Source organism: Nicotiana tabacum, chromosome 20 (genome assembly GCF_000715075.1).
Source record: "Nicotiana tabacum cultivar K326 chromosome 20, ASM71507v2, whole genome shotgun sequence".
In the NCBI taxonomy this organism is placed as follows: Eukaryota; Viridiplantae; Streptophyta; class Magnoliopsida; order Solanales; family Solanaceae; genus Nicotiana; species Nicotiana tabacum.
The window spans coordinates 74,436,345-74,449,554 of NC_134099.1; positions in this window are offsets into that span (position 1 = coordinate 74,436,345).

The window sequence follows — 13,210 nt, forward strand, 5'->3', positions numbered from 1 at the left end:
AAGTATACGTCTAAATAAAGTTTTATTTTTTTATTCACTTGGCATAATCACCCTAATAAATGTGCAGGATGAGCACGGTACAAAACGAACCTTTTTCAGTAATGACCAAGATCCCGTTTGAATTGCGGTTATGGTGGAACGACTTAGGCAAAGAAGGGCAAGACAAAGTAAGGAAATATCTGAAAGGTCTCCTGGACCTACTAAACGTTCAGTCTCGGGGTGATATCATCAGATTATTGGTCACTTGTTGGGATTCCGCACACAACGTGTTCCATTTTTCGGACTTCGAGCTCACCCCGACGTTGGAAGAAATAGCAGGGTACATCGGGATTGATGAAGCCCCTTTTAGGTTCAAATACTTGATTGCACCTAGAGCTGTCACGGTACACAGGTTTCTGGATTTCCTAAAAATACCTCGGACATTCCACCATCCAGATCTTGCCAAAGGATTCTGCAGTCTCCACCTCATATATGCTAGATACGGCCACGTGGGCGGGTTCAATAAGCCGAATTTCAAACTATGCAGTAGAGGCAACCGACAAAAGTGGGACGAACACAGGCTAGTGGCTTTTATGACAGCCTTTCTGGGTCTTATAGTGTTCCCTAGGAAAGATGGAAACATTGATCTAAAGATAACCGGGGTCGTCAATACTTTGCTTACCCAAGATAAAAGTACTCTGGCGCCTATGATTATGGCTGACATTTTCCGGGCTCTCACTGCTTGTCGAGCCAGGGGCGACTTTTTCGAAGGATGTAACCTACTGTTGCAAATATGGATGACCGATCATTTATGCCATCGCTCCTCACTTTTGGGTTATGGTTCGCTAGAGAAAACTTGTATTGGAGAATTCTACACGAGAATCAAAGGGCTCAATTTACCTGAGGGAGTCACATCATGGACCGCATTTCTCCGAACTCTCACTGCCAGCCAAATCCAATGGACACTCGGATGGTCACCTATCGAGGAAATCATATACATGCCGGCAACCCGGCCTCACTTTCTGTTGATGGGACTGAAAAGTATCCAACCCTATGCACCGTATCGGGTTTTGAGGCAACTTGGGAGGTACCAAGTGGTACCGAAAGATGAAGATTTGAGTACCCAAGTGATTGAAATCAGTCCGAACGGTCATTTCCCTGAAGAAGAAGTTCGCCAAATCTGGAGTGAATGCCAACATCTGACAGCAAACACTTGTGTGATTGATACGGCAAAAGGGGAAGTCGCCCCAGAATATCACGCTTGGTTTAGAGGTAGCCTGTCCTACGAAAGACCGGCTAAGAGGCCGCATCTCAAAGATTTCGTAGAATCATCCCAAGGGCAATGGAACTGGTTAGCAAAAGAGAAGGGTTATCGGGCAGAGATTGGCGATTTGAAGCTACAAATGGACGGTCTGAAATTCGATAACAGCGTACAAATCGCGGCGGATCGAAGCGAAAAGAATAGATTGATCCAAGAGAATGAAGAGCTTAAGGCCCAAGTCCAAAAATTGAGATTGTCTCTCGATGAGCAGCCCAGAAGTCGATCAGACCAGCGGTTGATAAAGGGTTTGAAAAGAGAGATCACGGAATGGCGAGACAGGTTAGAAGAATCCGAAAAGGTCATGACGGAGTTCAAGGCACGGTGGGGAACAAGAGTAGATCAGCATCGCCGATGTTTGAACCAATTGAAACGTGACCACGAGAAGACTGTGGCCAAAATAAAGAGGGAGATGGCTACACTTGAGTTTAAAGCAGTTAAGCAGGCCGGGGATTTCCAATCGGAGAGTAGATACTGTTACGACTTGTTGGCCCAAATGAAGGAAGAAGTGCGGCAGCTGAGGGATCAGCATATACAGGACTCACAGGTATTCAAGACGTGTAGTGATCAGATAAGACACCTACTCACAGAGAAGAAAAAAACCAGAGACAAGATCAGGGCCATTGCCCATGCCATCATCAGAAGGTGTCGACGGTGTGAAAACATGACCTGCGTTACCGTTCTCCCAGTAGTGATGGGTTATGTCAAACAGACCATGCACGAGTTGGAGCAGCTCGAAAGGGATCTCGCATCTAGAACCGCGAAAAGGCCGAACGATGCCTCGCGGGTCCCTAAGTTGGAAAATTAACCTCTGGTCGAGTCTTGTTTTAGTTGAGCTTTGATGTTTTCCCATATATTGTTTTCCATTTTTCCTTCAATCAAATAGGGTCAAAGAACCGTGGAGTCTGTACTGTTGCTATTTTGTTGAAGCAATGTGTAATAGCAAATTTTGATAATGAAATTAAGTGACTCCGGAAGAATTTCTATGTGTCTTTACTTTGGGGCAGAACTACGCCTGGTCTGATTCACGCGGGGACGTGATACGTAGGCAATCCCCATAAGATTCGACCGCTTTTAATAAATAAAGAAAAGAAAATGTAAATAAAATAAAACGCAGAGTTTCGCAAAATACTTTAAAAGAGACGAATGAACAAGCCGGGATGACGCATGTGGTTTGAAGCAAAGCATGTAGAAACGGTTAACTGCCTAGGTGCATTGCATCCTCTATGTGTCATGATCAAATCTGTTCAGCTCTAACACTAACAAAATTTGTTGTTGTCTGATACCAGACAGTTAGTTGTTAAAGAATTCTGGCAACACATTCATACCAAACCAGATCCAAAGGACCGGTAGCAACAAGCATGACTACTTCAGAGAATAGTAATGAGGAAGAAAGGCCGATGAGCCAGTTGCTAAAAGAGGCAATGGAAAAAATTGAAAGGATGGGACTAGAGATGCATGCAATGCAGCTAGCCCTGGCCAAAACACAAAAGAGCCCTGAGACACTGGGACACATGCCGGAGTACCCTCACTCTGGCCCTTCCACAAGCCGCCCAAATCCCCTCTATCATCAAGAAAGAAGCCCTCATGATTCCCAAGCTCCACCACCCCATCAACCTCTCCCAACACCCAATATTCCCATTTTTGTGGGACCTGCATCAGCCCCTTTGCAGGGAACGACCAGTGAGCCATTGTTTCAGGCTCACGATACACAATACTATCCCCCTAAGCCTACATTCCATGCACCCGAACCACAGGCTTGCAATCCCCATTTGGAAGTACCGGCAGAGGTTGAGAAGCCGGTTAAGGCCCCTGAACAAGATGAAGTGTTGAGAAAGTTCAAAAGCCTGGAGCAATCCTTCAGGAACTTACACGGGCTGGGCAATCAAGTCAGCGTGGCATACAAAGATCTGTGCCCTTTCCCAGATGTCCAACTCCCGGCTAGGTTCAAGATGCCCAAGTTTGATTTATATGAAGGGCACGGTGATCCCATGGCACATTTGCGGGGATTCTGTAGCAAAATGAGAGGGGCAGGAGGCAAGGATGAGCTTTTGATAGCTTATTTCGGCCAAAGTCTGAGCGGATCTGCACTGGAATGGTATACCAGGCAGGATTTCAGCAGGTGGTACACGTGGGATGACCTGGCGCAGGCTTTTGCAGGTCATTTCCAATACAATCTGGAGATAGTCCCTGACCGTCTCACGTTACTGAGAACTGGGAAGAAACCCGGGGAAAGTTTTCGCGAGTTCGGGTTCCGCTGGAGAGAACAAGCAGCTAGGGTCGATCCTCCCATGAGAGAGGGAGAGATGGTAGACTACTTTTTGCAGACATTGGATCCAACCTACTTTGGTCACTTGGTGACAACGGTTGGAAAATCTTTCAACGAGGTGGTCAAAATAGGGGTCATGATAGAAGAAGGTTTGAGGTCGGACAAGATCTTAAACTATTCGGCACTTAAGGCCACAACCCAGGCTATTCAAAGCGGCACGGGAGGTGCGCTAAGAAGAAAGAAAGAAGAGGTTGCCACGATCGAGGCAGGCAGTTGGTCCAGGGCTGGCAGGCCGCACTACAACCAACCCAGGCCTCACAGGTCAAACTACCCATACAACCCACCACAAAATTTCTATCCACCTCGAGAACCACATTGTTCCGTACACCAAGCCCAGGTATACACTCAGCCTCCGGTTCGCCCACAATGGCGCGCACCGGCTCCCCAGAACATATATGCACCACCACAAAACACTTACCCTCCACCAAGGGCATATAGAAATCCTTCAGGGGCAGGTTTCCGGGGAAATCCAGATGCCAGAAATGACAGGTTGCGAAAGCAAAGAACCTTCACCGAACTGGGAGAAACCTACACCGCTGTGTTCCACAAGCTGCGGCAATTGGGTTTGGTGAGTCCTGTCCATACTCGGGAACCAAATCCCCCGCCTCAGAATTTGGATCGTTCAATCAGTTGTGAATACTGTTCAGGGATGCTCGGGCACGATACCGAGAAGTGCTGGCAGTTAAGGCATGCCATACAGGATCTTATTGACACCAATAAGATCGAGGTCCAGACACCGGAGGCTCCTAACATCAACCAAAACCCACTGCCAGCGCACCACGAAACTCACATGATTGAGTTGGTGTGTGAGGGAGGAGAATTAAGAAAACCCTCACAAATAGTGATGATGATCCAAGCTGCCCCAAAAGAAGTCTTAACCAGTGGAGGAACAAATGTACAGTTGCAGGGAGAAGGCGTCAAGCCGGTAGTAATATGGGGGAAGAGCCCGTCCGTCATCGCAAGCAAACCCGAGCCAAGCAAGTTGGTAATACCAGGGATCCTGCCCACACCGGCAGTCATGTTGAAAGGGGTATGTGGAGAACGGGTGACCATAAAGCCGGTGGTCCAACTGCCAATGCTTGACAGCAGGGCTGTGCCCTGGAAATATGAAAAAGCAGTGGTGACGTACCAAGGAAAACAGGTGGAAGAAGTCAGTTGTGAAGCGCAAGGGCTGACTCGATCAGGTCGATGTTTTGCTCCGGTGGAGTTAAGAAAAACCAACCCAGTGGCAACCAAGAAACCAGTGTCAGAAGAAGAGGCTGAAGACTTCCTGAGGAAGATGAAAGTACAAGACTATTCTGTGGTTGAGCAGCTGAGAAAAACACCTGCTCAGATCTCACTATTGTCATTACTCCTCCATTCCGAGGAACATCGTCGGGCCCTGTTAAAGATATTGAACGAGGCCCATGTACCCAGTGAGATTTCTGTAAACCACCTGGAAACCATCGCCAGCAAGATTTTCGAGGTGAACAGGGTAACATTCTCAGATGATGACCTACCGGTGGAAGGTACGGAGCATAACAAAGCTCTATACCTAGCTGTCAAATGTGAAGACTCGGTGGTAACTCGAGTATTGGTGGATAACGGCTCAAGCGCCAATATTTGTCCATTATCCACCCTGGACCAGTTAAAGATTGACCGTGGAAGAATCCGGGAGAATAGTATCTGTGTCCGGGGGTTTGACGGAAACGGAACCGCCACTGTGGGGGATGTTGTACTTGAATTAACCATTGGTCCGGTCCTATTTACCATGGAATTCCAGGTGTTGGACGCCACGGTATCTTACAACTTGCTGTTAGGACGACCCTGGATTCATGCAGCTAAAGCGGTGCCTTCCACCCTACATCAGACAGTGAAGTTCGAGTGGGAAAGACAAGAGGTCGTGTTGCACGGCGAGGATACAACATGCACCATGGGCGGAACCATTGTGCCTTTCATAGAGACCACTGATGACAAGGGTCCCTGGGTCTACCAGATTCTCGATACAGGGTCGGCCAACAAAATTTCTGAAGGAGAAATCATCCCGCACCCTAGGGTGGCTGCCGCAACAGTCATGATGGTATCAGAAATGCTGGGTAATGGGTTTGTGCCGGGAAAAGGCCTGGGAGTTGAACTTCAAGGGATAGTCCAACCTGTCTCCCTTCCTAAGAATCTGGAAACTTTCGGGTTGGGGTTCAAACCAACCACAGCAGACCAGGAAGCAAGCGCGAAAAATGAAGAAGAGGGTCTGGTTTCTGCCTAAACCAGTGCCACGCCTCTCAAGGTCTTTTGTTAAAGCAAGTGCCAAGGGGTCAGCGATCCCAAAGATTCGAGGACCTTTGATCGGTATAAATGAAAACCTGAATCAGAGTTTTGAGAGGCTGTTCACGGATGTCAGTATGGTGGAAGCTGGAGAAGGTTCCAGCAGAGTAGAGATACAATTTGTGGGGCCTGAGGCCAAGACCAACAATTGGACGGTTACTCCTCTTCCTGTCCGAGGGGAGTCTTGGTAGTAGGCTTTGATTAATGTTTTGTTTGTTTGTTTGTTTGATCGGATTATTCAAGGGTGTAATCCAAATTTTACTTTCGTTTTGTAAAAGTGTGAACCCTTTTTATCCCGCAAATTTAATAAAGTTCTTTTCTTTTGTCTCATTTTAATTTTTGTCTTGTTCTTTTTCTTTTTGGACAGTTCTCTTTTTACTGATTCTAATGACATGGCATGCACAGCGGATCTTCGACCTAGTCTAATAAATCAATCTGAAACCGACTCAATGATGCAAAGGGTCGTTTGTGACGATGAATCTGAATGTGACGAAGGTGAAGCCTTCGAAGAAATAAACAGAGAACTGTGCCAATTTGAAGAGAAACCCAAGCCTAACTTAAATGACACCGAGGCTGTGAATCTAGGAGACGCTGATAACGTCCAAGAGACCAAAATTAGCATCCACATTGAGCCGAATGTCAGAACAGAATTGATCAAAACTCTCAGGGAATTCAAAGATGTTTTTGCCTGGTCCTATGATGATATGCCTGGATTAAGCACCAATTTAGTGGTTCACAAATTGCCCACTGACCCGGCATACCCTCCGGTCAAGCAAAAACTAAGGAAATTTAAAACAGAAATGAGTGTAAAGATCAAAGAAGAAGTGATTAAGCAATTACAATCGAAGGTCATTCGGGTCACTCGGTATCCCGAGTGGTTGGCCAATGTGGTACCAGTCCCAAAGAAGGATGGAAAAATCAGGGTATGCGTTGATTACCGCAACCTCAACAAAGCAAGTCCCAAGGACAATTTCCCGCTGCCCAACATTCATATCCTGATCGACAATTGCGCTGGGCGCGAGATCGGATCCTTTGTGGATTGCTATGCAGGTTATCATCAGATCCTAATGGATGAGGAGGATGCTGAGAAGACAGCGTTTATTACGCCATGGGGAACCTACTGCTATCGGGTAATGCCGTTCGGGTTAAAGAACGTCGGGGCAACGTACATGCGAGCAATGACTGCTGTGTTTCATGACATGATACACAAAGAAATAGAGGTGTACGTCGATGATGTGATCATCAAATCTTGGCGTCAGGAGGACCATGTAGCAGACCTAAGGAGATTTTTCCAAAGACTCCGGAGGTATGATATCAAGCTTAACCCGGCCAAATGCGCATTCGGGGTTCCATCAGGAAAGTTGCTAGGATTCATCGTCAGTCGACGGGGAATTGATTTAGACCCGTCCAAAATTGAATCCATCCGAGATTTGCCACCGCCAAGGAACAAAACAGAGGTAATGAGTTTGCTGGGTAGACTCAATTATATCAGCAGGTTCATCGCTCAACTCACAGCAACTTGTGAGCCCATATTTCGGCTGCTGAGAAAGGACGCTGCAGTAGGTTGGACAGCAGAGTGTCAGGAGGCCTTCGACCAAATCAAAGGGTATCTATCTAATCCACCCGTATTGGTCCCGCCTAAGCCCGGGAAACCCCTAATCCTTTACCTGACGGTCTTGGAAAATTCATTTGGTTGTGTACTGGGGCAACATGATGACACAGGGAGGAAGGAGCAGGCCATCTACTATCTTAGCAAGAAATTCACAGTGCATGAGGTCAAGTACACTCAACTCGAGAAAACGTGCTGCGCCCTAACTTGGGTAGCTTAGAAGTTGAAGCACTACCTGTCTTCATATACTACTTATCTCATATCCCGCTTGGACCCATTGAAGTATATCTTTCAGAAACCTATGCCCACGGGAAGGTTGGCAAAATGGCAAATTCTGCTCACAGAGTTTGATATCATCTATGTGACGAGGACGGCCATGAAAGCCCAGGCGCTGGCAGACCATTTGGCCGAGAATCCCGTTGATGAAAAATACGAGCCCTTAAGAACGTATTTTCCTGACGAAGAGGTGATGCATACGAATGAGTTGGAATTACCCGAGGAACAGGGTTGGAAGCTTTTCTTCGATGGAGCTGCAAACGCAAAAGGGGTTGGAATAGGAGCAGTACTCATTTCTGAAACAGGACGGCATTATCCTGTTACGGCTCAACTGCGCTTCTATTGCACCAACAATATGGCCGAATATGAGGCTTGCATTCTGGGTCTGCGCTTGGCTGCTGACATGGATGTCCAAGACGTCTTGGTCTTGGGAGACTCGGACCTCTTGGTACATCAAATTCAGGGTGAATGGGAAACACGAGATCTAAAGCTCATACCATACCGACAATGCTTGCATGATCTGAGCAAGCAATTTCGATCGGTAAAGTTCAAACACATCCCGAGAGTTCATAATGAGGTTGCGGATGCCCTAGCCACCTTAGCATCAATGCTGCACCACCCTGACAAAATGTATGTTGATCCTCTATACATCCAGGTCCGTGATCAGCACGCCTACTGCAATGCCATAGAAGAAGAAGCAGATGGCGAACCCTGGTTTCATGATATCAAGGAATACCTCCGGATGGGGATATATCCGGAACATGCCTATGGAGACCAAAAAAGAGCCCTTCGGCGTTTGTCGAATGGTTTCTTCCTCAGTGGAGGAGTATTGTACAAAAGAACCCCGGATTTGGGATTGTTGAGATGCATAGATGCCGGGCAGGCAACGACGGTTATGGCGGAAGTACATGCCGGAGTTTGTGGGCCGCACATGAGCGGATATGTATTGGCAAGAAAGATCCTTAGAACAGGGTGTTATTGGCTAACCATGGAACACGACTGTATCACTTTCGTAAGGAAATGCCATCAGTGCCAGATACATGGAGATTTGATTCATTCTCCGCCAACAGAGTTACATACGATGTCAGCACCCTGGCCGTTTGTAGCATGGGGCATGGATGTCATTGGGCCCATCGAGCCAGCAGCGTCCAACGGTCATAGGTTCATTCTAGTGACCATTGACTACTTCACCAAATGGGTTGAGGCTAAAACCTTCAAATCAGTAACCAAGAAGGCAGTGGTGGACTTTGTTCACTCCCATATCATCTGCAGATTTGGGATCCCAAAAGTGATCGTCACGGATAACGGTGCGAATCTTAATAGCAGCTTGATGAGAGAGGTATGCCAACAATTCAAGATTACACACCGCAATTCCACCCCATATCGTCCTAAGGCGAATGGAGCAGTCGAAGAAGCCAATAAGAATATCAAGAAGATACTGCGAAAGATGGTGGAAGGTTCCAGATAATGGCACGAGAGGTTACCCTTTGCCTTGCTGGGTTACCGCACTACCGTCCGAACTTCCATAGGCGCAACTCCCTATTTGTTGGTGTATGGAACTGAGGCCGTGATACCAGCGGAGGTCGAAATTCCGTCCCTCCGCATTGTCGCTGAAGCCGGAATTGATGATGATGAATGGATCAAAGCTCGCTTGGAACAGTTGAGCCTGATAGATGAGAAAAGATTGGCAGCAGTGTGCCATGGTCAGTTGTACCAGAAGAGAATGGCAAGAGCGTATAATAAAAAGGTGCGCCCCAGGAAGTTTGAAGTAGGGCAGCAGGTATTGAAGAAGATCCTCCCACATCAGGTCGAGGCAAAAGGCAAATTCGCCCCAAATTGGCAAGGGCCTTATATCGTGACCAGAGTCTTGGCCAATGGTGCTTTGTGTTTGACAGATGTCGAAGGTAGATGTGTCGACATGGCTATCAATTCAGATGCAGTCAAGAGATATTATGCGTAATTTCTTTAAATTATGGCAATTTTGGTTTATTTGTTTGTATTTGGCATTTGTTGAATAATGAGATGACGGAGGCAATTCTTTCTTCTATCCAAACACTTTTAACCCTCGCTTCCCCCTTTGAGCCTTAAGCAAATTCTTTCAATACCCCTCTTTTGGAATCACTAATGGGAAAGATACGAAAAAAAAGGAAAAGAAAAGAAAAAGAAAAAGAAAAGGAAAAGAAAATGAAAAGAAAGAAAAGAAAAATCAAGGAATATAAAACCGTGGGAACTACGTTTGACCTGATTCCTCAAAGAGGATACGTAGGCGCTTCACGGCTCGGTCATAGTATGCATCATAGCGAATATAGGATGCATAATGTACATAGTGTGCATAATAGGCACAATGTGCGTAACGCACATAGCTCAACATAAGCATAAAAAATAAATTCCCCAAGCAAGAAAACTGGGGCAGAGGTTATGTTTTAAGTTCCAACAAAGGTTTGATTCCAAAAGTTGTAGCACATCACCCTTCAAATTGTTTTCATTTTTGTAGCCTTTCTTCAATCCCACACCAAAACCAACATCAACATCCAAAAGACCTCCCGATCAATGTTCGAGAGATGCCAAATCCGGCAAATAAGGCCGAGAATAGTACACTGATCCCCAGCAAAGAAGAGGATCGTAAGACTGGAAATGAATTGATAGTCGAAGGAATCCCCGGAAGAGAGGGTCGCACCTACAACACCCCGGATCCTCGAAAGAAATAAAATGAGAGAGTCTTATCGGTGAAAACCTTCACAGGCACCGAGAGGCGATGTAAGATGAGGGATATGAAATGAGAGAGTCTTATTGGTGAAAACATTCACAGGCACCATAAGGCGCCGGGAGATGAGAGAAAAGAGAGAGTCTCATTAGTGAAAACCCCTCGAAGGGCACTATGAGGCGACAAGACGAATCAACAAAAGCTACCACATTTGCAGCAGCATGGACAGTCATTTATCATCCCCAGCAAGTCAGACCATCCGGCAAATCGATTGATACAAATAGACTAGGTCAGGAATCTATGGTGCACGTCATGATCACGGGGACCAGTCATATCCTCCAGATAAGTTCTTTTGATTGTCTCCTCCCACAAAAAATATTGGTTCAGAAAGATTTTCTCCTTTCCGTATCTTTTATTTCTTTCCTTAAAATGTGTCTTGAAAGGATTTTTCAAAGCTTACTACCAGAAACCAAAGGGGAATTCATCCAATGCAGGATAATACAAACAGTCTTAAAGGCCGGTCCCAGGCAATGCAGGGATTGTGCCCGGAAATTTTGGAAGAAGTAAGCTCCAAAGGGGAGTGGTTTCGGGAGTTAGAAGCAGACTCCCACATCATGTGTTTAAAGAGAAAGCAGAAAAGGGGATAAATTGAAAACCAATCCCCAGTAGGCTAGAGACCCCCAACAGGCAACTTTGCCCGCCAACCAATTATGGGGACAAAGAGCAAGAAAAGGGGAAGAGAGAAAAATTGCTCGCCAGAAAGGCACCCGCTACCACCACGATTTAAAACTGACTAAGTCCTTTTGTCTGTTGCAGGAGAGCAAAGAATTGATGACGGCAACAAGATGCAATGCCATGGAAGTTACCAAAAACTGGGGCAGAAAATTTTCTGCCGATTGTCGAAAATTTTCTCGGAAGAACGGGGAAACAATTTCAATACTTTTAAGTTCTAGGTCGCCCACCAGTATAATGCGGGAATACATTTAAGTTCTAGGTCGCCCACCAGTATAATGCGGGAATACATTTTAAGTTCTAGGTCGCCCACCAGTATAATGCGGGAATACTTTTAAGTTCTAGGTCGCCCACCAGTATAATGCGGGAATACATTTAAGTTCTAGGTCGCCCACCAGTATAATGCGGGAATACATTTAAGTTCTAGGTCGCCCACCAGTATAATGCGGGAGTACTTTTAAGTTCTAGGTCGCCCACCAGTATAATGCGGGAATACATTTAAGTTCTAGGTCGCCCACCAGTATAATGCGGGAATACATTTAAGTTCTAGGTCGCCCACCAGTATAATGCGGGAATACTTTTAAGTTCTAGGTCGCCCACCAGTATAATGCGGGAATACATTTTAAGTTCTAGGTCGCCCACCAGTATAATGCGGGAATACTTTTAAGTTCTAGGTCGCCCACCAGTATAATGCGGGAATACATTTAAGTTCTAGGTCGCCCACCAGTATAATGCGGGAGTACTTTTAAGTTCTAGGTCGCCCACCAGTATAATGCGGGAATACATTTAAGTTCTAGGTCGCCCACCAGTATAATGCGGGAATACATTTAAGTTCTAGGTCGCCCACCAGTATAATGCGGGAATACTTTTAAGTTCTAGGTCGCCCACCAGTATAATGCGGGAATACATTTAAGTTCTAGGTCGCCCACCAGTATAATGCGGGAATACATTTAAGTTCTAGGTCGCCCACCAGTATAATGCGGGAATACTTTTAAGTTCTAGGTCGCCCACCAGTATAATGTGGGAATACCCTTTAGCTCTAGATTTTGGAATCAGTCACCCCACCCGAAAACGGAAGGGTACAACAGAGAGCCCCGAACGGGAAACAATAAAATCCCAGCACCAAGAAGCAGACAACTGCAGAGGCAAGCGCACAATTCAAAGGGAAAAAGGAACGCGTCTCAAAAGAAGTAGTTTGGGAACGTTGTAGCATCCCCAGTATAACAATTCTAATGAAAAGCCATACCACTGAAGAAACCATTGGAAGATCTAAAGAAGAAAGTCGTGTCCCCAGCAAATCAAGCAAAGTGATGAGAACTGGCATTCAGAAAAGGTGAAGGACCAGCATCATCTCCAAGTTCACAAAATAAAGGCGTCAGAGGAAAGCGTTAGCCGACAAGAAAGCAAGGCAACAAGAACAAGTTGAAGATGGATGAGATTTCAGGATCCTCAGTTTAGCTTAGCTTCTTGTTTTCCTTTTAGAGCAATGTAATAGGGAGATCGGTTGAGCAGTAGCATCCTACAGCAGCATACAACAGCGCACAACAACAGCAAGCAATACAGTCACACGGTAGTCCCAGCTACCAAAATTTCCCGAACTACATTGACCTGATTCCTGTTCAGCCCAGGATATGTAGGAAACCTCTGAAGCAAAGGTTCGGTCAAATCTCTTTCAAAAAATGCTTCACACGGAGTATTCGGACGGGCAAAAATCGCTCGCTTTATCTTTGCGCGAAAACCCTTCGTGTCTTCGTGCAAAGAGGGGCAGCTGTAAGCACGTGATTTTTGCTTCACGGACAGTCACTCCAAAAGAAATAGTAACAAAGGACCTCGCTGTACAATTTTCAATTTTCCGTAACGTGTGCTGCTAGTCATGTGTGGTTCTGTCCATTTTGTCCATTTTTACATTATTAAACAAAATACAAAATGTGTATGTCCTGGTAATTAGACCATAATTCATTC